Source organism: Sciurus carolinensis, chromosome 2 (genome assembly GCF_902686445.1).
Source record: "Sciurus carolinensis chromosome 2, mSciCar1.2, whole genome shotgun sequence".
Taxonomy (NCBI): domain Eukaryota; kingdom Metazoa; phylum Chordata; class Mammalia; order Rodentia; family Sciuridae; genus Sciurus; species Sciurus carolinensis.
Genome location: NC_062214.1, coordinates 11,426,662 through 11,452,187, shown reverse-complemented (window position 1 = coordinate 11,452,187; position 25,526 = coordinate 11,426,662). Strand labels below are relative to the sequence as shown.

At 41.2% G+C, this 25,526-nt stretch overlaps 1 protein-coding gene across 7 annotated transcripts in view; it reads right to left on the bottom strand.

The window, feature by feature from the left end:
• Stau1 (staufen double-stranded RNA binding protein 1) overlaps nt 1-10,437 on the bottom strand; it is a 54,304-nt gene extending 43,867 nt beyond the window's left edge. For 3 of the 7 annotated variants that reach the window (XM_047538774.1, XM_047538776.1, XM_047538777.1), the window contains exons 1-2: nt 10,190-10,328; nt 381-450 (exon numbers count right to left, since the gene is read on the bottom strand). The gene's annotated coding sequence lies outside the window, so the exon portion shown is untranslated. Of the gene's footprint in view, nt 1-380; nt 451-9,746; nt 9,983-10,189 lie in introns of those variants that run through there. The other 4 variants (XM_047538775.1, XM_047538778.1, XM_047538772.1 and 1 more) reach the window with 4 other exon arrangements.
• Nucleotides 10,438-25,526: the final 15,089 nt, after the last annotated feature.

Below are 25,526 nucleotides of genomic sequence, written 5' to 3'. Positions count from 1 at the left end.
TTAACATCAACAATCTGAGAAATCAAAGGCTTTTTTAAAGAAAGCAAACTACAAAAGCTTCTATGGTCAAGATGATGATTGAAGGAGTTATGTTCAATGACAACTTCAATGGTCCCCTCTCCCGTCTGGTAAGTGTAAAATATATGGCGGTGCTGGCTGGAGGGTTTTACATTCTTGCCAACAACTTTTCCTGCATTTACATTCTAATTAAATCAAGAATTAAAAAAGAAATTAAAACTACATAAAATTTCTTCTGTTTCTCTAATATGACAGTCAGAAATTTTTTAAAAATCATTTTCCAAACAAGTTAATGAAGATCTTATTCCAACACATCACCAATAACAGACCGGCCTGCAATTATAAAGTCAAATTATGTGTACCTTAAAGAGGGCGTTCCAGGAACAATGTTGTTTTTCCTCAGTTCTGAGAGGTGGTGTAGTTAGGAAACTCCTGGAAAATAAAGTATGATGATGTCACGGTTTGCAGCACACAGCACAGTCTACAAAAGACACAATGCCTGAGAACAGGGTAGAGTGCTTCGCAGGGACATGTACAGGGGAAGACAAAACTCTCCCCTTTCAGTCTCAATTACTTCCTGATGAGAGTGCCATGGCTACCTCGTAACTATTTTATTATTTTTTTTTAGTTGTAGGTGGACATCTTTATTTTTTTATTTATCTTTACATGGTGCTGAGGATCGAACCCAGCACCTCACACACGCTAGGTGAGGAGCTTGACCACTGAGCCATAACCCCAGTCTCACTTTTTGTTTTTTTTGTTTTTTTTTTTTTTTTTAAAGGACCTGGACATCATACACTGTCCAATCATACAAGTCTGATTTTCAAGCTTGTGAGGCTCCCCCATAACTACCAGGTAACTATTTTATTCACACATGTCCTTGCCGTAGTTTGCTAATAGGAATGTATTGCCTGGAAAAATTACCAAAAGGCATTGTGCACTTAAGTAATATTAAATTAAATCACAAAAAAAAATGAGAAAAACATTACCTTTAGTAAATGCAAATCATAATCTTTTTTTAGAACTGGATATAAAATGACAAGATTTAATTCTCAAACTCTCAGGTCTGATTTATCTAAAGGCTCCCCCTCCCTTTTAAATGGCAATAGTAACAGAATTCCTGACATGAGATGCTTTGGGCATTTTTAATCACCTGAAGCGTTTTTTGCTCATTTTGGAATCTCACTGTCACTGTGGCTTAACAAACAATAAAAAGTTGCTGCTCGCTGTCTAAATTATTTCAGAAATAAAATCGTGAGCTCTCATTTGTTCTCCAGTATCTTAATAGCTTAGGTTCTTCTTTTGTAAACAGTATACTATTCAGGATAAACACCCTTAAACAATTTTAACCAAAACATCCTCAAAAAGTTTCAGATTTCAGAGCATTTCAGAGTTTCAGATTAGAAAGTTCAATTATAAGTCTGAAAAAATTGCAAAAACCTGAAATCTGAAACATTTCTTCTCCCAAGCATGTCCAATAAGGCATATCCAACCAGTACTAACAATTTTCCAATCTAGATCCCACAGTTGCTCCATAACCTTTCCTATTCAAAAGTGACATGAAGAGAACTAAAGAGAGCCTCGGAGCCCAAACAAACACCCAAGACCAGGGAACACAGTCAACACAAGCCTTTTACCTTAATCCAAGCCCCACTACGGCAAACAATTATTTTAATTTTGCATATCAAGTTTTCTAGTCCAAAGCAGAAAAAAATTAGACTAGAAGATGCAGTTGCTGCCAGGCACAGTGGCACACATCTGTAATCTCAGTGGCTCAGCAGCAGGAGAATGGAAAGTTCAAAGCTGGCCTCAGCAATTAGAGAGGCCCTATGCAACTTAATGAGACCCTGTCTCTAAATAAGATATAAAAAAGGCTGGGGATGTGGCTCAGTGGCTAAGGGTCCCTGGGTTCAATCTCTGGTACCAAAAAAAAAAAAAAAAAGAGAGAGAAAAAGAAAATGCAGCTGCTAGAGTCATACATAACATGACAAGGGGAAGAAACAATTGTCATCAACAACAGCAAAGTGAGAAGAGAAATACAGTAGGTCTACAACCATTTGATCTCACACATCTTTCCCTATATCAGAGATTGATGTATTACAATATGTGTCCATGAGCAAACCCATTTTTAGAAATCTCCCAATCAATTTCAAAAGAAAATTCAAAACAACCATGATTATTAACAAAATATCTACGTAGTACTTACTCCAAGCAATGGCAGAGGTAAGAAAAATTACAGGGTAAGTCCAGTGCCCATTGTTCCCTGTCAAGAAGGCATACCAGAGTGCAAGAGTGAACTGAATTCACTGCTTTACTCATGTCAACACCTGCTGTCTGCAGGCTCTATTCTAGGCTTTGGGGACAGAGGTGTGCACAAATAAGACACAGTCCCTGTCCTCATGGAATCTGTAAAAATAAAAACCTTGAACCCACTACGAATTTTTAAAATAAATAATTCTAGTAGCATTCTAATTAGTAACGAATAATTTATAAAACATATCACCTCATAACTGAAAAAGATACCTAACACCATAAAAGCTCCCTGGCCGTGAACTGTTAGTTTAGGAGACCGGCGAGCAGGCTAGCACACAGCTGCTGGGTATAATGGAAGACGCCTGAAGGGGATCTGAGTCTAGTTCCCAACTCCACCACTCAGCTGAATATACCTCAACAAGTTACATCTGTAGGCTCAACTTTTTAATATATAAAATAGGGCTGCTACCACCACCAATTTCATACAGTAACTAAAGTAGTAATCACATGATTCCTGGGTGGATTAACTGGTAATATAGGTGAAATGCTTGTAAACTATGACATGCCACACTAAGGTTAGCTATTAAATATTACTTATTAAGTTACACCATAACTGATATGTTACTAATAAAGCACATTCAAAATACACTACGAAGAAAAAAAGTAGCAAATTTTAGAAAGGACTTCATGCAAAAATATTTTATTCTTTTAGTGCTTAAATTCTCAACAGAGAAATCGCTATCTAGCAGTAGTTACAGCTAAACATTACAGACCATGATGGTTTACCCTACTACAAACCAAAAGGACACTATTTACCTAACTCTATGTGACTGTCATCTAGGTAAAGGGTCACAGAGCCTCAATGAGCAGGTTGGGTAAATTGCACAACAAAGAATGTAGGCTTCCCAGCATAATCAGACTGTTCATTGCATATAAATTATCCTCTTTGGGACAGAGGACTGCCTAGCATTCTGCATAAGATCACAATGGCATCAACAATGGTCCTATTTATATAAGGGTGGAATCTGCAAAAGTAGAAAATTCATGCCTCAATCTTAATATATAGAAAGCAAGGACTTTGGAAAAAGGAAAGATGTGAGAGAATGAGAGGAGACAGTGAGATCACAAAGTTAATACACTAACAACTTAAGCCAATATAGTAACAACTTAAGCAGCATTATCTGTTTGCTTCATCACCAGAAAAGACACATTTCCAACACCTTTTTATGATTAATGAGACACACTTAACATCACTGTAGATACATAGTAGCCTCAATTGTGGTTAAACACAGAATGGAATCTCACACAACATCTCCAAAAAGGACAAAACCAAAAGTAGATTTAATTTCACTGATCCAGACTTTCAAGACTAGCCCTAAGGGACAACTGCCTGGTGAAGAACCAGAGAGACTTCTGATTCAGGAGATAATCGCTTCAAAGAAAGTAAAAGAGAAACTGTTTAGGAAGCAATTCAATACTAAATAGGACACTGCCTTAAACACCATTAGCTGGGATTTAGATCTTAGAAACAGCTGGGAAGTAAAAGAGCAGCAAACACCTACAAAGTTAATTGGAAACTTAGCTAATGCTTTTCTAATAAAGCAAAGTATAATAATTAAAAAAAAAAAACTCATTTTCTTAGCAACCTTGACTATAGTTAATAACGATTTTTAACAAATTTCAAGGATAATAATTTAGGAGAGTTAGCATCCTTCAATCAAAGTTAATAAATATCCCCCTTCCCATTTACCTCTAACCCCTTCCACACACAAACCGTGAATCAGCTTTAAAGTTTTATCTTAATTTGACACAACAAACAAAAGGGCCCATTTAAAAGACTGAGTATTACCTAAGCAGACCTTCTTTCAAATTGACCTAAGGTTCTAATGAACAAAGTTCATCCTGGGAGAAAAAAAAATTTATCCCAGGGCAGTTAGGGTGGCACTGGTGACAAGCAGAATCGATTATCCTAGATAAAAGCAGCTAAGCACGATCAGAAAGATAGCATGGCTGCATGGAAAGGGCACTGGCTTTGCAGCCAGACCACCCCGTGCCCTGCCACTAACCTGCACCTGGTGGCGCAGGACTCTTCCCAGTCACTTGGCCTCTCAAGGGTCTCAGTATTCTTACTCTGCAAAGATGCTTGCCGAGTATTAGAAATACCACATAAAGGGTCTACTTCAATCCTTGGTACAAAAGAAAAGCTCCATGAAATGCAGCTTTTATATTAGATAAATCTAACTTGATCTTTGATTTCTTTTCTGCATCACATAACCCTCACCCTGTAATTCTAACTTGGCACATGGTAAAAGCTCAATAAATTACAGCAAATATTATCCATCAAATTCACTAATCCTGTTCTCAGTCACATAAACATCCACAAATATAAAATTATAGCTACATACTATTTGTAAAAAAATTTTTATATGGAAACAGAACATGCTGACTAAAATCAACCCACTCAATGGGTAACCAATCCCACAGCTCATCAAATCCAGAGGCAACCTATGGAGGGTTTAGTCCTCCACAATCACTTTCATTTAGGGGCAAGACCCCAGGGCCCATAAATAAATTTCATAGTCTTTGTTGTCTGAGAGAGGTGACAAAAAAACTTCTACTGTCATATAATAAAATGGTCAGTTTTGCTTACATTACTGTTATAAACTGTTATTCACACTACTTTCCCAAATTATACCCTAAACAGAAGCCAGAGAGATTACAGATTTAACACTTAGCAGTCTAATTTTTAATTGAAAGCAAATAACTTCCTTGGGTAAATTTTTCCACTTTTGTTTTCAGTTATTACACTTTGAGGGAGACCCTTAAATATATGCCTTTAACAAAAAAGATGAACTTTACATTTAATCCCAGAAAATACAATGAACAGCAGATTTGGTTTCTACCTCTGCTAACCTGGTAACACATTACTTTCACATTAATCTGATTCACTACTAAGGGAATGTAAATACTCAAAAATTAAATTATTTCCCATTTAACTTTTTAAAATATTAGTTTTCTTTGCAGTACATTTTTAGTTCAGAGCATTAAGTTGTTGACAAGATAGATAACCAAGCAATCCATCCAGTGGCATTTGATAAGATCAACAGAGCTATATATTTGTAATCCTATTATCTCTTTAGTAGGTGAGAACAAAGGATTTGGTCAACAAGATTTAAGCTTCATAATACTTGATTTATAGATGAGTATCTTGGTACAAAAGTTCAATAAACAATTTGCTTTAAAAGCAGAGTTCTAGGGTCAAAGTAAAATTAGAAATAAAAGTCAACAAAGCTCTCGGCTTTTAGAGTAACTTATAGAACTATCTCAATTTAAAATTACATGTAATAGCTGATATGCAGCTCAGTGGCAGATTGTGTGGCTACCATGAGTGAAGCCCTGGGTTGGATCACCAGCACCACAAAAAAAAAAAAAAAAAAGACAACAAAAACTGTAACAAATATTCATGCAGAAGTATTTCATGTGCTGTTACAATTTACTTTGAAATGTATCAAAGATAAAATGGATTAATGTATTAAGAGATGAAGAGACATGTAAAAGGAGGTATGGTAAAATGTGAATGGTAGAAAGTAGGTGGTATTTAAAGACATGAACATTAAAATTTCGGAAACTGTGGTATATGCTTGAAATTTTCATAATAAAACTTTGGGGGAAAATAACTACATCGATGAATATGTCTTCTCATGATCCAATCTCTAACTTACAACTCATATTGTTTGGAACAGTATACACGCTACAGCTTTGATTCTGACAGTTTTTATTAAAAAAAAAAAAAAAAAAAAAAAAAGTTCACATAAGAAATTACACCAGAAGCATTTTAACCAGAAAGATCTCCACCAGAAATCAATTATCTATATTATAGATCAAGTGTCAAACAAATCTGTCATGAAATTCTGTAAACATTTTTAGTCTCTAAAATCCCAATCTAAAAGAAAAGAAAGCAAATCCAAGAGCTCTCATCTGAGAAGGAAGAATTTACATTTCCTCAAATTGACCAATTTTGTTTCACTAAGTATTCACAACAAATAAGACCATCCAGTTTGGAAGGTTATAAAAATAAAGGTTCTGGAACTGCCTAGACCATTCCTCAAAGATACATTTTTCTTGTGACTTTGGTCTCTAAGCTGGTGAATTTCACTCTTATCCACCCAATAAAGGGCCTCAAAGAAAGTTACCTTCAAACTGGATTCCTGTTGTGCCACTTATGTTAAAAATCCACTCTGTTGGGGCTGGGGTTGTGGCTCAGTGGTAGGACTCTTGCCTGGCATGTGTGAGGCACTGGATTCGATTCTCAGCACCACACATAAATAAATAAAAATTTAAAAAAGGTTCATCAACAACTAAAAATATATATATTAAAAAAAAATCTGTACTGTCTTATTGGGGGCAACTCTGGATAAAGAAGCAGTTTTGTGATTACACCAGAATAATACTGATGGTTCCTTCAAAAATGAGGGAAAATGTTCCATGACTCATGTTCACTTCTAAACTTAAAATAATCTGTATATAAATGGGTTTTCTGGCTGAATCTTAAAAAGAGAGCAATTTATTCTGAAGAGACTGTATTTATGGTAACAATTCTAAATACTTAAAAGTTTAAGTCCAAGCTTAAACAAGTTTTTAAAATGTTTTATGTCCTTTCTGGATATTAAATTGGGGCTTTATCCTAAATTAATTCTAAGAGTCATAGCCCTCACCACCTCCCAGGTTGTAATAACTAAACCATAATGTATAACATTTCCTCTGTAACTAATCAAGCTCAAAAGTAAACATACAGAAGGCTGAGATTGTGGCTCAGTGGTAAAGTGCTTGCCTAGCACGTGCAAGGCACTGGATTCGATTCTCAGCACTGCATACAAATAAATAAATAAAGGTTCATCAACAACAAATTTTTTACAAAAGTAAACATACAGAACTGAAATAACAATATTACAGGTCTAAATGCTAGAAACTCTTAATGACAAATTTTTTAATTAAGTAACAATGGCAAACATTTATCATATTCTTGCCAACTACCATTCTAAGACAAGAAAATATGAACAAGGAAGTATGAAAAACAAAGAAAATATGAACACCTATGCTATGATTTCATACTAGTCACAAAAACTATACTTAGTATACTTTATACTTAGTAAATTTGTTGTTTGTAAATTACACAGATGGGGAAACTTTGGGAAACAATTCTAAAACAAAAGAATTTTAAACCAATTATCCTCTGCTAAACATTTAACCTAAGGTAAAAGCAATATATTTACATAAGTACTACAAAGAAACTGCAAGTTTTCATTATGAATTATTAATTGTAGTTTGTGACAAAGCTATTCTCTTTTTAAAGTAGTTTAACACATAGGTCTCCACCAAAAAAGAATTGGAGGAATCTATTTCTGATTGCTTTTTCAGTCATGAACAGCTCAAGAAGTGTTGCTTTTGTACAACAAAAGGCCAAATTCTGGGCTGGGGAGATAGCTCAGTTGGTAGAGTGCTCGCCTCACATCACAAGCACTAAGGCCCTGATTTCAATCCCCAGCACCGCAAAAAAAAAAAAAAAAAAAGGTCAAATTCTGGATGTCTGAGGAGGGGAAAGCCCTGAATCGAAGGCGGACTCAGCTGTACAGTAATCACATATAAACTGAGATGAGGATTCCAACAAAATAAATAAATAAGAACCACCAGAATACTAAATTTTGTGAAAGGTTGACAGCTTGGAGCAATTTGGTAAAAGTCAAAATCATTAATATTTGTAAAACGTGTTAGGATGTTTCAAAATAATCCAGTTTAGGGGAAGGAGCACAACAGAAAACAAAACTCATTAGCTATGAGTTAATAATTGTCAAGTTGAGTGACAAATACATTAGTCCTCCATACTATTTGACTTTTGTATATTTTCCATAATAAAAAAGATTTTTTGAAAGTTTTTAAGGTATACACTGGGCTATTAAAATACCAGTTCCCTTGCACTACTATAATTCACAAATATGGCAGGAGATAAGCTTCAGTTGTCTGTTTAGGTGTTAAAAAGCCATTCGAGAGCTGGGGCTTGGTGGAAGAGCACTTGCCTGGCATGTGTAACGCACTGGGTTCAATTCCCGCACCACATTTAAATAAGTAAAATAGAGATTCATTGACAACTAAAAGAATTTTTTTAAAAAAGCAATTCAAGCAAAGGAGAAGCATCACACAGTTGTAATCTCAGCCAGTCAGAAGCTAAGGCAGGAAAATGGCAAGCTCAGAGTCAGCCTGGGCAACTTAACTAGACTCTGTCTCAGAATAAAATGGGGGGGGGGGGGGAGGCTTGGATTTAGTTCAGCAACCCTAGGTTCAATCCCCAGTAATGAGATGGGGGCTGGGGGAGTCATTTAAACAAAGATTTCAGACTAGAAAAATGATTTTAAACTAGAAACTATTTCCTGACTCTGTCAGAAAATTTTAGGAAAATGTCACAAAACAGAGGACACAGAATCATTAAGAGATGAGTGTAAAACCGGTCTGAGTTCACCAAGGAAATTTACTGCCTAAAACAATCCTAAGGTACAAAATCACTCGGCAACGCACACACACTGTTACTCTCCCGGCAACTCTGAACATGCACAAGCTGAGTCCTTAAAGACGGCACACCTATGCAGCGGTGTACTTACTTCCCACCTGTCACTATGACCAGACTCCCCCCTCTGTGCTCCAACTGTATTTTTAGTTTTTACTTCAACAAGTAGCCATGTAATCTACCTTTGGTAAGCACAGATTCTTTAAAGACCAAAATCAAACAAAACTTCGTCCAGGTCTATTTCCACCACCCTCTCAACGATGAAAGCTGTAAGCAGCAGGGAAGAGCAGCCCCAGGAAGGTCCCCAACAGCAGGGGCAGAACACGCGACTCGCGCACTTCTGCCGAGCGGAAGAAAACTTCCACACCAGCAAGGGGACAGGGAGAAGGGGCGAGGGCTCCGAAGCAGAGTCTGCAAACAGGGCCGAGGAGATCGCGGCAGCAATCACAGCGAAGCCGCGGCTTACGAGGTAAGAAGTGGACACCCAGCGCACGCAAGGGCATTCTCCCTCCAGAGCCTGACCACAGCAAGTGCCCGCAAAGGTCTGCTCAACTCGAGGGAAGCTTCTGCCAGCAACTTTCCCAGAAACGGGATGACGAGAAGTTGAGCGATGGCAAAAAGCAGGGACAGTCGCCCTTCCAGCGGAGCTGGACGTGCCGGTCGGCCCGACAGAAGACGAACAGCAGCGTCTACCTTGCACCGACGGCGGCCCCACAGCGTCCCAGTCCAGCGGGAGCCCCTTTCAAAGGCGAGCACAACACAAAGCCCGGGCGCGGGCGGTGGGCAAGCGGCGCAGCTCTGCCTCCGGACCCAACGTGCAGGTGGGCCGCTTGGGTCCCCGCCACCCCTACCGCGCTCTCGACCCGCGGGCGGTGGACGGGACGCGCTGTGGCTCCGGCACTGAGAAGCGCCTTACCCGCCCCATCTCGCTGCCCGAACAGCCCTGAGGGGCAGCGACGGCGAGAGCCCCTCTTCCGACCAGGCAGAGTTCTCCGTGCTGCCTCTGCTCCCGCTGGACGGCGGGCAGCGCGCACCCCTGCGCCGCCGGCCCGGGCCGGGAGGTCTGCGCGGCGGGGCCGGGCCGCGAGGCGGGGACCCGCCGGGGCAACTTCGGCCTCCCGGCGCGCGCCGCGGGAGCAGAGGCGGCCGCGGCACCTGTTTCTGGCCCGGGCCAGGGTGGAGGAGAGAGGGCGCCGGGCGGGGGGCGCAGCAGGACCCGCCTCCTCCGGGAAGGCCCCGCGGGCGGGGACGCGCCTGGGGAGGGCCGGGCGCGCGGCCCGCCGAGGCCTAGCCCACCCGCCGCCCACCGCCCCGCGGCCGCGGCGCCCGCGCGGGCCCCGCCAGGCCCGGCCGCCTCACCTGGCTGCTGCCCCGAGCTCTTCCCCCGGCCGGCGGTCCTGGGCGGCGGCGGCGAGGAGGGGAAGGAGGAAGGAAGAGGGAGAGGAGGAAGGGACGGAGGGAGGGAAGAGGCGGAGTGGCCGCGGAGGAGGCGGGCGCCGCCGGGCCGGGGGTCAAAGGAAGGGGGAGCCGAGAGAGACGCGGCGGCCGCCGGCGCAAACGCTGAAGAGCCGCTCGGGCGCCCGCAGCCCGGCAGGAAGTGACGGGGGAGGGGCCGGCGCACGCCCCCGGCCCCCGCCCGCCTCCATGCCCGGCCCCACCCCCACCCTTGGCCGGAACCACAAGTCCCGGCGGGCATTGCGCGGAGCCTGCGTTTACAAGGCGTGCCGGGAGCCGCAGGGACGGAAGGGCGACCCGCGGAGCCTGCTGGGAGTTGTAGTCCCTGTGGGAGTCGCGCGCTGCTGGCGGAACCCGAATCGCGGCCTGGACCGCGGGCCTCGCTGGGTCCCTCGCGCTTCCTGCTTCCTTCCGTCTGTCTTTCAGTCCTCTTCTCCCTTCTCAGCTGTTTTCTCTCAGCTCCCAATCCTTCCTTCCGCCTTCTATCCAGTTTGTTAAACGTCTGTTATGTCTAAGGACGACACCGCTCGAAGAACTGAGACTGGAGAGAACGGACAAAGATCCCTGCCCTCGTGGAGCTTCCGTTCTAGCGGGGAAGCTTCGTAAATAAAATCAGCAGCTGCGACTGTGACAAAAGGCGGAAGTGCCCGCTTGCCATTGCTTTCGCCCACCCGAGATAAACTCGGTGCTTTTCAGCAGCACTCTTACGGGAGGCTGGTGGAGGTGGGAGCCCTCGGAGCTCTAGGAGACGCACGGGTTGTGAGAGGTCCAGGAAACTGAATGAGGAACTGCGGGTCACGTGATCCCTCTCCCGCTCCGTTTGGGTCTGTCTTCACTGTTAAATAAAATCCAGGGCTGGAACGCAGCTCCGAGGTGGAGAGTGTACTTAGTTAGCATGTGCAAGGCCCAGAGTTCCATCTCTTTCAGTATCTCTCAATCTATTGCTCAGTCTTCCTTGCCAAGTAAATATAATTGGCTCTCTATAAATTTATAACTTAAGAGACTGTGGCCGAAGCCCTCCAAAAAATGTTCCGAAGGCTATCCAAGTCTTAAAGGACTCCTTTCTCTGAACCTGGCTTCCTTACTTCGTGTAAAATGCACAGACAGTGAATTTCAGGACACCCCAAATAGTCAAAGATCAGTCCCTTTAATGCCCATCCAAGACAATACTAAGCAAATTCAATTAAACAGCGCAATCCTCTGCTGAAAGTGATTTTTTTCTTCAAAATTAACTTCCAAGCAGAGTAGATCCCATAACTCACCAGTAAACAATTAGATTGGGGTCATAGGCACAATCAGTCTCTTCAAAAGCGATTGTATACATTGAGGGAGACGGGAAAATCCTTCGCTTTTCGTTTTTTAATAGAAACATTAAATGTAATTTTTAGATAAAAATCAACTTGAACTGGGGTTGTAGCTCAGAGGTACAGCATTTGCCTAGCATATGTGAGGCACTGGGTTTGATTCTCAGCACCACATATAAATAAATGAATAAAATAAAGGTTCACCAACATCTAAAAATAATTTTAAAAAATCAACTTCTCCTGGGGTTTTATGAGCTTTGCATGTTCCCATTCCTTCTTAAAAATATGTCTAGTTTGTCTTGTGGGAAGGAACACAGGATTTAGTGTCACATACTTTGTAGTCACAATTTCTTATTTCCATGTACTCAAGAAAAAGAAAAGCAGTCTGGGTTTGTAGCTCATGGGTAACTAGCACTGGGGACCCTGGGTTCAATTTTCAGTACCACATAAAAATAAATAAATTTATATAAGTATTGTGTCCATCTACAACTAAAAAAAAAAGCAAATGATTCCTAAATTATTTGGCAGTAGTCAAGAGGTCTCCTGGACCTTGGAAAAAACTTGACTCTCAGTCTTTAGGTTTAAATAGAAAAAAAACAAGCCCAAGAAACCCATTCCTGAATCCCAGGCGGCCTGAGTTAAGTACAATTCCTTGGTTACACAAAGTGAAAATTCAGAGTAGTTCTCAAAACAAGGAGTATTATATCTTCAGGTTGTCATGGGAGGGCCTCTTTTTCTTTCTTTGTTTTTGGTTTGTTTGTTTTGTTTTTTGTTTTGGGGGATTTTTTTGTACCAGGGGCACTCAACCACTGAGCACATCCCCAGACCCTTTTTGCATTTTATTTAGAGACAGGGTCTCACTGAGTTGCTTAGTGCCTTACCATTGCTGAGGCTGGTTTGAACTCATAATCCTCCTGTCTCAGCCTCCTGAGCCGCTGGGACTACAGGTGTGCGCCACTGCACTCGGCTCTTTTTTGTTTTTAGTTTAAATTATTAGCTATCATTCTATCAACCCTGTACTAATGAGGCAGACTTGCCTGTGAGAGCCTGCTGGGAGGCACTGCGCCCTACAGGTGGATCATGTTCTTTTCTTTTCGCCACAGTCTGCTGCCTGCCCCTGCCTCATTTATGTTACTTTCCTGTTCTTGCTGACATTTGCGTTTGCAGTGCCTCCCCGGCTGTGTAAATGCATACACGGAGGGCTCATCCACCCTGGTCAAATAAGCTCCAAATGGTGTGTGCTCTGTGGAAATCCTGAAAGACCTGACAAGAACAATTAGAGGAGGAAAAGTTAATTTGGCTCATGGTTTCAGAGGTCTCAGTGCATAGATGGCAGACAGACTCCATAGCTCTGGGCTCAAGGTGAGGCAGAACATCATGGTGGAAGGATGTGGTGGAGGAAACAGCTCAGGACATGGCAATTAGGAAGCAGAAAGCAATCTGCTTACCAGGGACAAAATGTAAACCCCAAAGGCACACCCTCAATGACCCACCTCCTCCAGCCACTCCTCACCTGCCTACAGTTATCACCCAGTTAAACCATACCAGTGGATGAATTCATTGGTTAGGTTACAATTTAAAATCTAGTCATTTTACCCCTGAACTTTCTTGAATTGTCTTATGCATGAACTTTTAAAGGACACCTCACATCCAAACCATATCAGGGGTTCAGGGTAGGTATACCCTGAAGCATCGCAGCTTTGGCAGAACTCTGAAGTAAGTGGTAACTAGGCAGAAAGGATGCAGAGAATGTTTCAAGCAGGGAGAAGCATGCATGCCACCCTGTGGAGGGACAGCTCATAGCCCAGGTTCTGGTTACTATTGCTAGAACACAAATCACTCCCAAACTAGTGACTTCAAGGAATAGCAATCATCTTACTATGTCCCATAGGTTCAGTAGGTCACGAATTTGGCAAAGACCTTAAGGTTGCTACAGTGTGAATGTGGTTGGTTTGTCCACTCTGAAACTCACGGTGGAACCTGATTGTCAAGAGGGCAGTGTTGGATAGGAGAGATAACTTCAACCTTAGGTATTTTAGTGGACATTAACTATAATGAGGTCATCTGAAGTTGGTAAAGATTTTAATGAAAAAAGTTCCATTTCCTTCCTAGTGTGATCCAATATATCGTAACTCACAGCCAGCTAATGGTCAATCAATAAAAAAACTATTTGCAAGCTTAAAATAATAACAATACTGGTGATAATAATAGTTATCATTGTTTCAGTCATTCACTATGAGAAGCATATGCTAGGCACTAAAATCAATGCTATATGTATATCTCACAACCAGTTTGCAAGTATATGTTATCCTCTTTTTCCTATCAGGAAACATATTTAATCATAAGTATTGTCCCCAATGTGATGCACTTTGCAACTAGGAAAGCTGGGAATGCAACCCAGTCATGTGTGAATCTAAAGCTAATTTCTTTTTTTTATCACCCAGCTATATCTTATCAACATTAAAGGAAATATTTTCCTTTAAAGCTATTTCCTGTCCTCTGCTCAGGCCAATTAAAAATACAATCATCAAAATACATTAGAAAGGAACAGCATCTCTCAATAGCAGTTAACACTCAGGAATAATCTAAAACCAATATTCTACAAAGAAAACAATTTAAAGGGCTGGGGAGATAGCTCAGCTGGTAGAGTGCTTACCTTGTAAGCACAAGGCCCTGAGTTCGATCCCCAGTACCAAAAAAAAAAAAAAAAAAGAAAACAATTTAAAGCAAACAGACATCCAAAAGATACAATTATTTTCAATGTCTATTTATTCTCAACAAAGCATTTCCAAAGGAAAACTATACCAGAAGTTAAAATATAATAAAAAGTTTAAAAAGTTCAATGCTGAATAAAAAAAGCAAACTCAAAGTCCATATTTTATAAAACTAATAGGAAAACTTCAGCTATCACAAGATTATGGGATCAACAAAATCAAGTAACAAACATCACCCAATAATCATAAGGGTATAATTATTTGTTTTGCTCAGTTTGAATAACTGCTTTCCTACCTAATTGTAGTTTATGTTCATATATTGCAATCTATTCCGATGATTATGTCATTCCTATTAATTTAATATTTTTGACTTGACTGTTACTACAATATTAAACTGTAAAAAAATAAAGTACTATACCTTCCCTTAAAAAAAAAAAAAGAGGGCAGTGTTGGGAAGCAGTCAGGTCATGGGGTCCTCAGGAATGGATTAATGTCTTTCTCCCATGAGTGAATTTGTGTGCTTGTGGGACTCGATTAGTTACTGAGAGAACACCTTGTTTCAAAGCCACCCACCCCTTGTGTCCCTTTTCCTCATGAGCCACTGGCCCTTCCACTTTCCACCAGGTGTTGAAGCAGCACGTTACTCACCAGAGGCTGAGCAGACGCTGATGCCTGCTTCCCAGACTTGGGGTGAGTGAAAAGAAACCTCCTTTTAGGGGCTGAGGTTGTAGCTCAGTGGTAGAACCCTTGCCTAGCATGTGTTAGGCACTGGGTTCATTTCTCAGCACTGCATATAAATAAATAAAATAAAGAAACCTCTTTTCTTTTTCTTTTTTTTCCCCCTCCTCCTCCTTTGTTTTCCTTTTTATAGTACCCAGGATTGAACCCAGGCATGCTGTACTACTGAACTACATCTCAAGTCTTTGTGTTTTTTATTTTGAGGTCTAGCTAAGTTGCCCAGGCTGATCTTGAACTTACAATCCTCCTGCCTGGGTCTCTGGTGTAGCTGGAATTATAGTCACGTGCCCAGGTCCAGCCTCTTTTCTTTATAAATCACCCAGTCTCAATTGTTCTGTTATAGCATCAGGCAACAAACTAAAACAGAGTCAACCCATGTAATCTTTCTCTATGAGTTAATTTGAGGTTCCTCATGGTATGGTGGCTTCAGTGTTGTCAAATTGTTCACATTGCTGCTGAAAGCTTTAAGGGCAAATATTTTACCCATCATGCAGAGCCACATTACTTAAGTGATCTAACCTTGGACATCACAGAGAGCAAAATCTGCTGTACTTTATCAACTGCACAAGAGACAAAAGTCTGCCTAGATCCAGGGGTATCTCTGATGGGGAACAGCAAAGATCAAGGATAGAATGTGGGCCAGGCACAGTAGCATATTCCCGTAGTCCCAGCTATTTGGGAGGCTGAGGTGGGAGGACAGCTTGGGCCTAAGAGTTTGAGGCCATTCTTGGCAGCATAGCAAGACCCAAATAAAAAATAAAAAATATATGTATTTACATATATATATATTTACACACACACACACACACGTATATATACATACATACACATGTAGCTATTGTGACTGCCACTCAGAGTAGATGGGAACATGACTCAGAGGAGGCTGGAGACCAGCAAAGGTCAGGCAGTGCCTTGCTTATAGATCTTTGTTAAGATGCCCTATCTTCATGTTAAGGGCAACCAGAGAATTTTTTGTTGTTGTTGTTGTTTTTGCGGTACTGGGGATGGAACTCAGGGTTTTGTGCTTGACAGGCAAGCATTCTATGACCTGAGCTATATCCCCAGCCCACCAACCAGAGTTTTAAACAGGAAGTGAGACCGTCAAATAGATAGATATATGATAGATAGATAGACAGATAGATAGATTGATTGATTAGTACTGAGGATTGAACTAAAGGGTGTTTTACCACTGAACCACATTCCCAATCCTTTTAATTTTTTATTGAGACAGGATCTCACTAAGTTGCTTACTTAGGGCCCCACTTATTTGCTAAGGCTGGCTTTGAACTTGTAATCCTCCGGCCTCAGCATCCCAAGCTGCTGGAATCACAGATGTGCCCCACCACGCCCGGCAAGATGGTCGATTTTAGTTTTGCAAAGATCCTTTGGTGAGTCCAGGGAGAGGGACCTGGAAGGAGGTCCCAGTGGGGCTCACTGAATTAGCTGCCACAGTGAGAGAGGACAGTGGGCTGGCTTAGGTAATGATGGACTTGGGAGGGAAATGGATGAATTCAGGAGTTACTTAGCAGAATGTCTGGGATGGGGACGTGGATGGGGGAGACGGTGGGAGAAGTATCCAGATGACTGCTAGTCCTGGTTATATCCCTTCCCCCTTCTCTCTGAGCCATGCTAAGCCTTTCAACCATCACTCACAGAGTTGGGTACTTAAGAAATCACAGTGAAGAGAACTTTACATGGAAAAGTAACATGCATGTAAAATACAGGAAGCGTTCCTTAGGTGTGGTACGGGCTTGCTGAACCACCTGACATGCTCCTGAGTAACTGCGACTGAGTGCTGGCAATGAAGCTGGTTGATGCAGACTGCGATGAATGACTTTGTGTGTTTGAAAGTCAGGGTACATTCATGCTGGAAAGTCTGGATGTCAGAATTGGGACAATTCTTGTAGTATACAAAATGTATCCTTTAAAATACTAATTACAAAGAGCCTGGCACACGCCTATAATCCCAGCGGTTTGGGAGGCTGAGGCAAGAGGATTTCAAGTTCGAGACTAACCTCAGCAAGTTAGTGAGGCCTCAAGGACTTAACAAGACCCAGTCTCAAAATAAAAAATAAAAAGGGCTGTGGCTCAGCAGTTAAGCGCCCCTGGGTTCAAGCCCCAGAACCAATAAATAAATAAAAATAATAAAATAAAATACTAGTCACAGGCATTTATTTAAATGCTAGATTTCTGGAGCGTAGAAATTTTCATTTTTCCAGGTTTTGAGTTTGACATGCCGGTGGACAATCAGGTGGAAATGGGAATCTGGCAGGTCTGGAACTCACAGGGAAATCGGCAGAGACACAAACACGTGAGTCAGTGAGTTTGGGAGGTAATCAGAGCCCTGGGTGTGGGTGTTACTGGATGTTAACACCTGACAGATTAGCTCTGCCCCACCCCCAGCCTCTTAGACAACTTTGCACCCTTATAATTAATTATTCAGTTACTTGCCAAGTAGCGCTGCTTGCATAGGACTAGGCAGATGACCCCTAGGAGAGAAGGGACTCAGACTGTCACCATGGTATCCCTGGCCCCTATTGCAGCACTGGGTACACAGTAGGTGCATGATAAATTTCCATCCACAGACGAAAACTACAGCCTCACTGATCTGTGCTGGAGTCTCTAAAAAAAAAAAACAGGAAACAATCTGCAGGATTGATTGGCGGAAGTCAAGGTGAACTATTGTGCTGTGTTTGTGAAAAAATTGGGAAGCATTTTCTGACCTAGATAAGTAATTCTCAAACTTATTTGCGGTAGCCTGCTCCCCTATGACTGTTCTGGAATCTTCCAGAGTCAACAATTAGAAGATAAAATGGAAGACCCCGTTTCAAAAGCAACGAAGAAAAAAAAAAAAAAAAAAAAAAAAAACCCTAGGAATAAAGTCGATGAGAATTGTGCACAATCCATGTAAAGAAAAATGTTAAATTCTACAGAAGGACCCAGAAAAAGATTTGAGCAAAGAGAAATGTAAGCTGTGTACTTGGTTGGATATCCTCTGAACTGTTTTCAGTTAAGAGATCCCAGTGGAAATGCAAATAGGATTCTAAATAGATGAACCAGTTCAACATTCTTATGCAAAAATGGATAAGAAAACCTAAAAAACTTCTGAAAATGTCTGACCAAACAGCAAACAACATAAAGCATTACTAATCAAAACAATTAACTGGGGCAGGGGTTGTGGCTCAGTGGTAGAGCACTCTCCTAGCATGGGTGACTGGGTTCAATTCTCAGCACCACATATAAAGAAATTTTAAAAAATAAAGGTCCATCAATGATTTTAAAAAAATTTACTTTAAAAAAAATTTTTTTAGTTATAAATGGACACAGTACCTTTATTTTATTTATTTATTTTTTTGGTGCTAAGAATCGAACCCAGTGCCTCACACATGCTAGGCAAGCGCTCTACCACTGAGCTACAATCCCAACCTAAAAACAAACAAACAAAAACTTAACTGCCTGATTAGTCCCACAAGTCAGTAGAAGAGAAGTTCCCAGAGAGACCATAATACTTTTAGGAATTTAATATTTTAGTAAAAGTGGTATTTCCAGGCCAGGTATAATGGCACCACCTGTAATCCCATGAATTCAGGAGACTGAAGCAGGAGGATTGCAAGTTCAAGGCCAGCCTCAGCAATTTAGCAAGAACTTGTCTCAAAATAAAATAAAAAGGCATAGAATGTAGTTCCATGGTAGAGTCTCCCTGGGTTCAATTCCCAGTGTGGGGGAGTAGGGGAGTGTTGTTTTGAATTGCTGAGGAAAAGATGGATTTCATCCACTAAATAACTTGGGACCAAAAGGTAGCCTTCTGGGGGGAGAAACTAAATCCTTACTTTGTACTGTATACCAGGAAAGACGCTGAATGGATAAAGGATTTAAATGGAAAAAAGGACACCATAAAAGTACCAGAAGAATCTTGGAAGAGTTTTGTCGCTGTTGTTGTTGTTGTTTTCCATTACTGGAAATGGAACCTAAGGGTGCTCTTCCACTGAGCTACATCCAAAGCCCGGCTGTTTTTTTATTTTGAGACAGGGTCTTGCTAAATTGCCCAGGCTGATCTTGAACTCGTGATCTTTCTGCCTCAGGCTCCAAAGTGACTGGGATTACAGGTGTGCACCACCATGTCTGGCTAGGAATTCTTTTATGACTAAAGTGGGAAAGAGTCTGTAATGCCAAATTTAAGACCCTTAAAGAAAAAGATCTGTGGCTCATGAAAATTGAAGGGAGAGTCATAGAAGACAAGAAAGGGACCAGGGGAGGGAGGAAGGAGGGACAGTGGAAGTGCTGGGGAATGATAGAGGTCAGATTATTTTGTTATATTGTGTATATGTACAAATATGTAACAATGAATCCCACTATTATGTACAATTATAATGTAACAATATAAAATATGGGAAGAAAGAAGAGATCTATGGATTTGGCTTAAATCTGTACATTTGGCTTCATGAAAATAAAAAATACAATCCTCAGTAAAATAGATAAATGACAAACTAGGAAAAAGTTTACATTTCAGTTACAGAAAAGTCAAATTTTATAACAGATTTTATGAATAATGAAAAGATTAACAACCCAACAGAAAAATGAATGAAACAGTAGCAGACGGCTCAGGGAAAGGAAAAACAAATTGTTCTTAGAAATAACATCATGAACTGGGCCCGGAGGCACATACCTGTAATCCCAGCTATTTGGGAGGCTGAGGCAGAAAGATCACAAGTTTGAGGCCAGCCTCCACAACATAGGGAGACCTTGGGGCTCAACTCCCAGTACCAAAACCAAAACCAACCAACAAAAAACAAAAACAAAAAACTGACAACACTAAATGAGAGAATTCAGAACAAGCCTTTTTAGTCATTGTTCCCATGTGATTCATGGGAATGTAAAATGGAACAAACACTTTGAAAGGCAGTTTGACAATTTGTTATAAAGTTAAATACATTTATCATACAACCCAGCAATCCCAATCCTGGGCATTCATTCAAGTGAACTGGAAACATGTTCACACTAAAACCTGCGCTGATGTTTATAGTAGCCTTATTCATAACAGTCCCAAACTGGAAATAACCAAAATGCCCTCCAACAGGAGAATGGATAAACAAACCGTGGTACATCCATGTGGTGATCTACTTCGCAGCTGCAATAAGGAATAGAAGCTATGTTCATGAAACTACAGGGGATGCCTCTCCAAGTCGGGGGAAAAAGCTAGACCAAAAGCTTGTGTATTATTTACTTCCATGTATATGACCTTCTGGGGGAAAAAAAAATCATAAGAACAGACAGATCAAAGGTTGGGGGAAGGAGATGTCATGGACTTTAGCAAGACCACCTTGAAGAATTTTTAAGTGTTTAGGTGACTGAAATATTCCATATGCTACTAAAGTGGTAGGTACATGATTCTGAATATTTCTGAACCTTGACAGAATAAACTTTGCTATATGAAAGCATTAGAAAGTCAACAAGAGGGGCTGGGGTTGTGGCTCAGTGGCAGACGCTTGCCTAGCATGTGTAATGCACTGGGTTCAATTCTCAGCACCATATATAAATGAAAATATATATATATATAAAAAAAAGGTCTATCAACATTAAAAAAAAAAGAAAGAAAGAAAGTCAACGAGGACCCAGGATCCAGGATGGAATCCTATGCTATGGTAAATGAACCTTCCGGAGCGGGGTGGGGAAAAGGGAGCGAATACAATCCTCTCTAGAAGGTGGTGTGTTGACTGGTACTGCAGGCTATGGGCAAAATGAATGGCATGCTGTACTCTGGCTGGGTCAAGAAATTCAAAAGACTTGTGGGCTAAATTAAAATGAAATCACAAAATTATTAAATATTTGGGGTGCAGCTTTATTTTGAAGAAAGGTTGGAACATTAAATATTTATAATAGGGAAAAAAAAGCTGGACATGAGATGCCTGGCTGCGTTCCCATCTACACAGGAGGCTGAGGCAGGAGGATCTCAAGCTGGAGTCTGGCCTACGCAACTTAGAGACACCCTATCTCTCTAATTTAAAAGTTGGATGGGTATGTAGCTCAATGGTAGAGTGCCCCTGGGTTCAATTCCTAGGAAAAAGAGAGAGAGAGAGAAAAGGAAAGGAAGAAAGTGAGGAAGGAGGTGGGAGGGAAGGTAAGAAAGAAAAGAGTCTCAAATTAGTAAACTAAGCTTCCACCTTAAGAAACTAGAAAAATCCAAAGCAAGCAAAAGGAAAGAGAAATAAAGAGCAGATATTGATGAAATCGAAAGCAATAAAATAGAGAAAATTCATAAACACAAAATCTCATTCCTTGGAGGCATGGGGAGAATCAATAAAACTGATAAGCCTGTAATCAAACTGATCAAGAGGGGAAAAAGCCAGAAAATTTGTAGCAGGTATAAATCACATTTGTTAGTGAACAGAGCACCTCTGGAGTCCAGAGGTCTGAAAGGATACAAAAGAAAGTGATAACAACCCGGTGCAGTGGCACACACCTGTAATCCCACTGGCTCCTGAGGCTGAGGCAGGAGGATTGCAAGTTCAAAGCCAGCCTCAGCAAAAAAGCGAGGTGCTAAGCAACTCAGTGAGACCCTCTATGTTTTGTTTTGTTTTTTGTTTTTATTTTTGGGTACCAGCGATTGAACTCAGGGACACTCCACCACTGAGCCACATCCCAGCCCTATTTTGAATTTTATTTAGAGACAGGGCCTCACTGAGTTGCTTATTGCCTCACTCTTGCCGAAGCTAGCTTTGTACTCACGATGGATCTTCCTACCTCAGCCTTCCCAGTCACAGGAACTACAGGCATGTGCCACCATGCCGGGCAAAACATCTCTAAATAAAATACAGAATAGGGCTGGGAATGTGACTCAGTGGTGGAGTGCCCCTAGCACCCCCACCAAAAAAAGTGGCCTCTAATCGAGATATTGTATTAGTTCATATTCTGTTACTATAATGAAACATCTGAGGCATGCTAACTTTGGAAAGAAAAGAGGTCTATTTGGCTCATAGTTTTGGAAATTGGAAGTCTAAACAGCATAGTGCTGACTTGCCTTGTGGTGTAGCAGAATTATATGCTTATACTTCAATGAAGACTTCCTAAAACAATATAAGTTTATAATTTTAAATGTTTATATTAGTGACCTCATATCATTTGAATTCTTGTATGACTTGCTCTTTTCCCTCAACACTGCATTCTGGGTGAGTTTATCTACATTTATATACAAAGTTATAATTCGTTTATTTTCCCTGCTGTCATAGTATGCCATCAAATGGATATGCCCTCTTATATGCCCTATACTGAGGGGTGTTTAGGTTGGTGTCGTTTCTTACCGTTGTAAACAACGCTACTCTCAACACTCTTGCATGCCTCCTCAGGCAATTGATAGATTTTACATTTGCTGTACTTATTTTTTTTAACCAGGGATCGAACCTAGGGGTGCTTAACCACTGAGTCACATCCCCAGCCCTTTTTCTTTTTTATTCTGAGACAGGGTCTTGCTAAGTTGCTTAGGGCCTCGCTAAATTGCTGAGGCTGGCCTGGGACTTGCAATCCTCCTGCCTCAGCTGCTGGGATTAAAGGCTTGTGCCACTGCGCCCAGCTTGTTTTTTTATACTGGTCTAAAAAAAACCTGACAGGAATTTGTACAGTAGTGTTATGAACTTCAGAGGAAGTGAGATAAGAAGTAAATATCATGAGTTACTTCTAGATCAACAAGAAGTCCCTGCTGGCTTAACTGCCCTGCTATTTCTCAAATGTAATACTAAGTCATCCAATGGGAGGAGAAATAACTCCCTCACAATATAAGTTTAAAACAATTCTGTAGCATAATCCATTACTTATCTCAAGGTAACTTTGTGAATGGGAGGGTGAATTTCTATGTGATATAGGAGAGACCAAGCTAAAGGAATTTATTCTCTCTCTCTCTCTCTATATATATATATTTATTTATATATATATATAAATATATATTATATATATACTTATATATATTATATATTTATATATATACTCTCTCTCTCTCTCTCTCTCTCTCTCTCTCTATATATATATATATATATATATATATATATATATATTTTTTTTTTTTTAGTACCGAGAACTGAACTCAGGGGATTTAACTCAGGGTCACTCAACCACTGAGACACATCCCCAGCCCTATTTTGTATTTTATTTAGACATAGGGTCTCACTGAGTTGCTTAGCGCCCCACTTTCGCTGAGACCGACCTTGAACTAGTGATCCTCCTGCCTCAGCCTCCTGAGCTTCTGAGATTAGAGGCCTGCACCACTGAGCCCGCAGGGATTCATTATTCCAATAACCATTGAAAGTTTTTGGTCATTCAAAGCAACTTTTGGCTTCATGGAAACCATTCTCAGTACAAATAAGCACAAGTGCTCTTGTTATGCTCTCTTGTAGGACCTGCCGAGGTCACAGAGAACCCGCACCTCCTCTTCTCCTGCCTCCAAGGCCCCTGCAATCCTGGAGGAGCCAGAGGTTGCCGAGGGAGTGGAGAGGGTAGTGGACAGCCAGCGTAGGGAAAGAGAGGCAGCCCCAGGCCTCCCTGTCTTCCCTCAGCTGGCCAGTCCAAAGCAGGCCTAAGCGACGGAGGGGGAGATGATTTAACCTTAAACAAATCAAATGAAATTGAATCAAATGAAATTGCCAATATTTAACCACTTATGACTCACAAAGGGGCAATTTCATATGGTTCAAATTAACGCACAGGTGTGGACTATTTATTTTGAGGTCTGGGGGTTGAATTCAGGGTCTCGTGCATTCTAGGCAAGGGCTCTACCACCATGCTACGACATGGGGGCATCTTAATTGTTGAACTGAGTCTGGGGTTTGGGGGTGACCTAGAAAACTCTAATACCTGAGAGTGAATAAAAACGCCAGGGGACCTGCCCCAGACTTCATTCAAGGGTGGGGAAGAGCTGACTTCACAAAGACAAATCGAACATGCAAAGTAGAAAGAATAAACTTTGCATCCAAGAATAAACTCGCTTTCTGCCTACACCCCTGGGGCCCATCCGTTCAACAGATTGGCTACACTTAGTTGTCTCTGTCTTACTACAATTGTTCCACAAAATCTCTGAAAGAAATGGAAACCTCTCAATGACAACAGGTAACCTACAAGGTTTTTCTCCATCCCTCCCTCTCTCTCCTTCTTTCTTTTCCCTTGGTGACATGCTTGACCCTGTGATTCTGTTTCCGACTCTGACTAGCATTAGTTCCTCTCTAGACCCACTGAGGCCCCGGCTGGTGCGTTTGCCTCTGTTCTGGGCAGGCCCTCCCTCCTGTTTCCTGGATTCCATGAGTTCTTTTGCATGTTTTTTCTCTCTTATGCCCCACTCGCTTCCTGAGAAAGTGACATAGAGGAGAAAGTTTTGATACCTTGCAAAACTGCCGATATCTTTATTCTAGTCTCACACTTCACAGACAGTTTGGTTGGGTATAGAATGCTAGGGTAGAAATCCCTGACAGGGCTGGAGCTGTGGTTCAGGGGTGGAGCACTTGCCTAGCATGTGTGAGGCACTGGGTTTGATCCTCAGCACCACATAAAAATAAATAAATAAAATAAAGGGATTATGCCCATCTACAACTTAAAAGGAAAGCTGGTTTTGAACTTGTGATCCTCCTGCCTCAGTCTCCTGAGCTGCTGGGATTACAGGTGTGTACACTGCACCTGGCTGACTTGGCTTGTATCTTGATAAATGGTAAAATTTCTTTTTTTTTTTTTTTTTTTTTTTTTTGAGATGGGGTCTTATTATGATACCGAGGCTGGCATTTGATGTTCCTGGGCTCAAGTAATCCTCCCATCTCAGTCGCCCACATATCTGGGAATACAGATATGTGCCACTGCCACCAGCTTAAAATGACTTTCCTGTCATCCCTAGTTCTTCCCCCTACTTTTTTGGGGGGAGCAGGTACTGGGGATTGCACTATACCACTGAGCCACATCCCCAACCCTTTTTATTTTTTATTTTGAGACAAGGTCTAGCTAAATTGCTTAGGGCCTTGCTCAGTTGCTGAGGCTGGCCTCGAACTTTCAGTCCTTCTGTTTCAGCCTCCTGAGTCACTGAGACTACAGGCGAGTGCCACTGTGCTGGCTTTTTTCTTTCTTTAAGGAAATCTGGTGCCCATTAAATAGTTACTACCCTCTGAATGCCACCAATCTGCTTTCATTGGGGTTAGCTATTTCATATAAATTGAATCCCACAATGTGCAATCCTTGGTGTCTGGCTTCTTCCACTTAGCATGGTCTTTTATGGTTCATCCCTGCTGAAGTATGTATCAGTACAGTTCTTTTCCCAGCTTAATAATATTCCATTGTTTGGATATACCATGATTTGTTTATCCATTCATCTGTTATGGACACTTGAGTTTTTTCCACCTTTTGGCAATTGTGAGTAGTGCTTCTATGAACATTCACATAAAGGGATTGGTTTAGTACCTCTTTTTCTTTTTTATTTAATTTTTTTTTTTTTTTTTTTTTTTTTAGTTTTTGATGGACCTC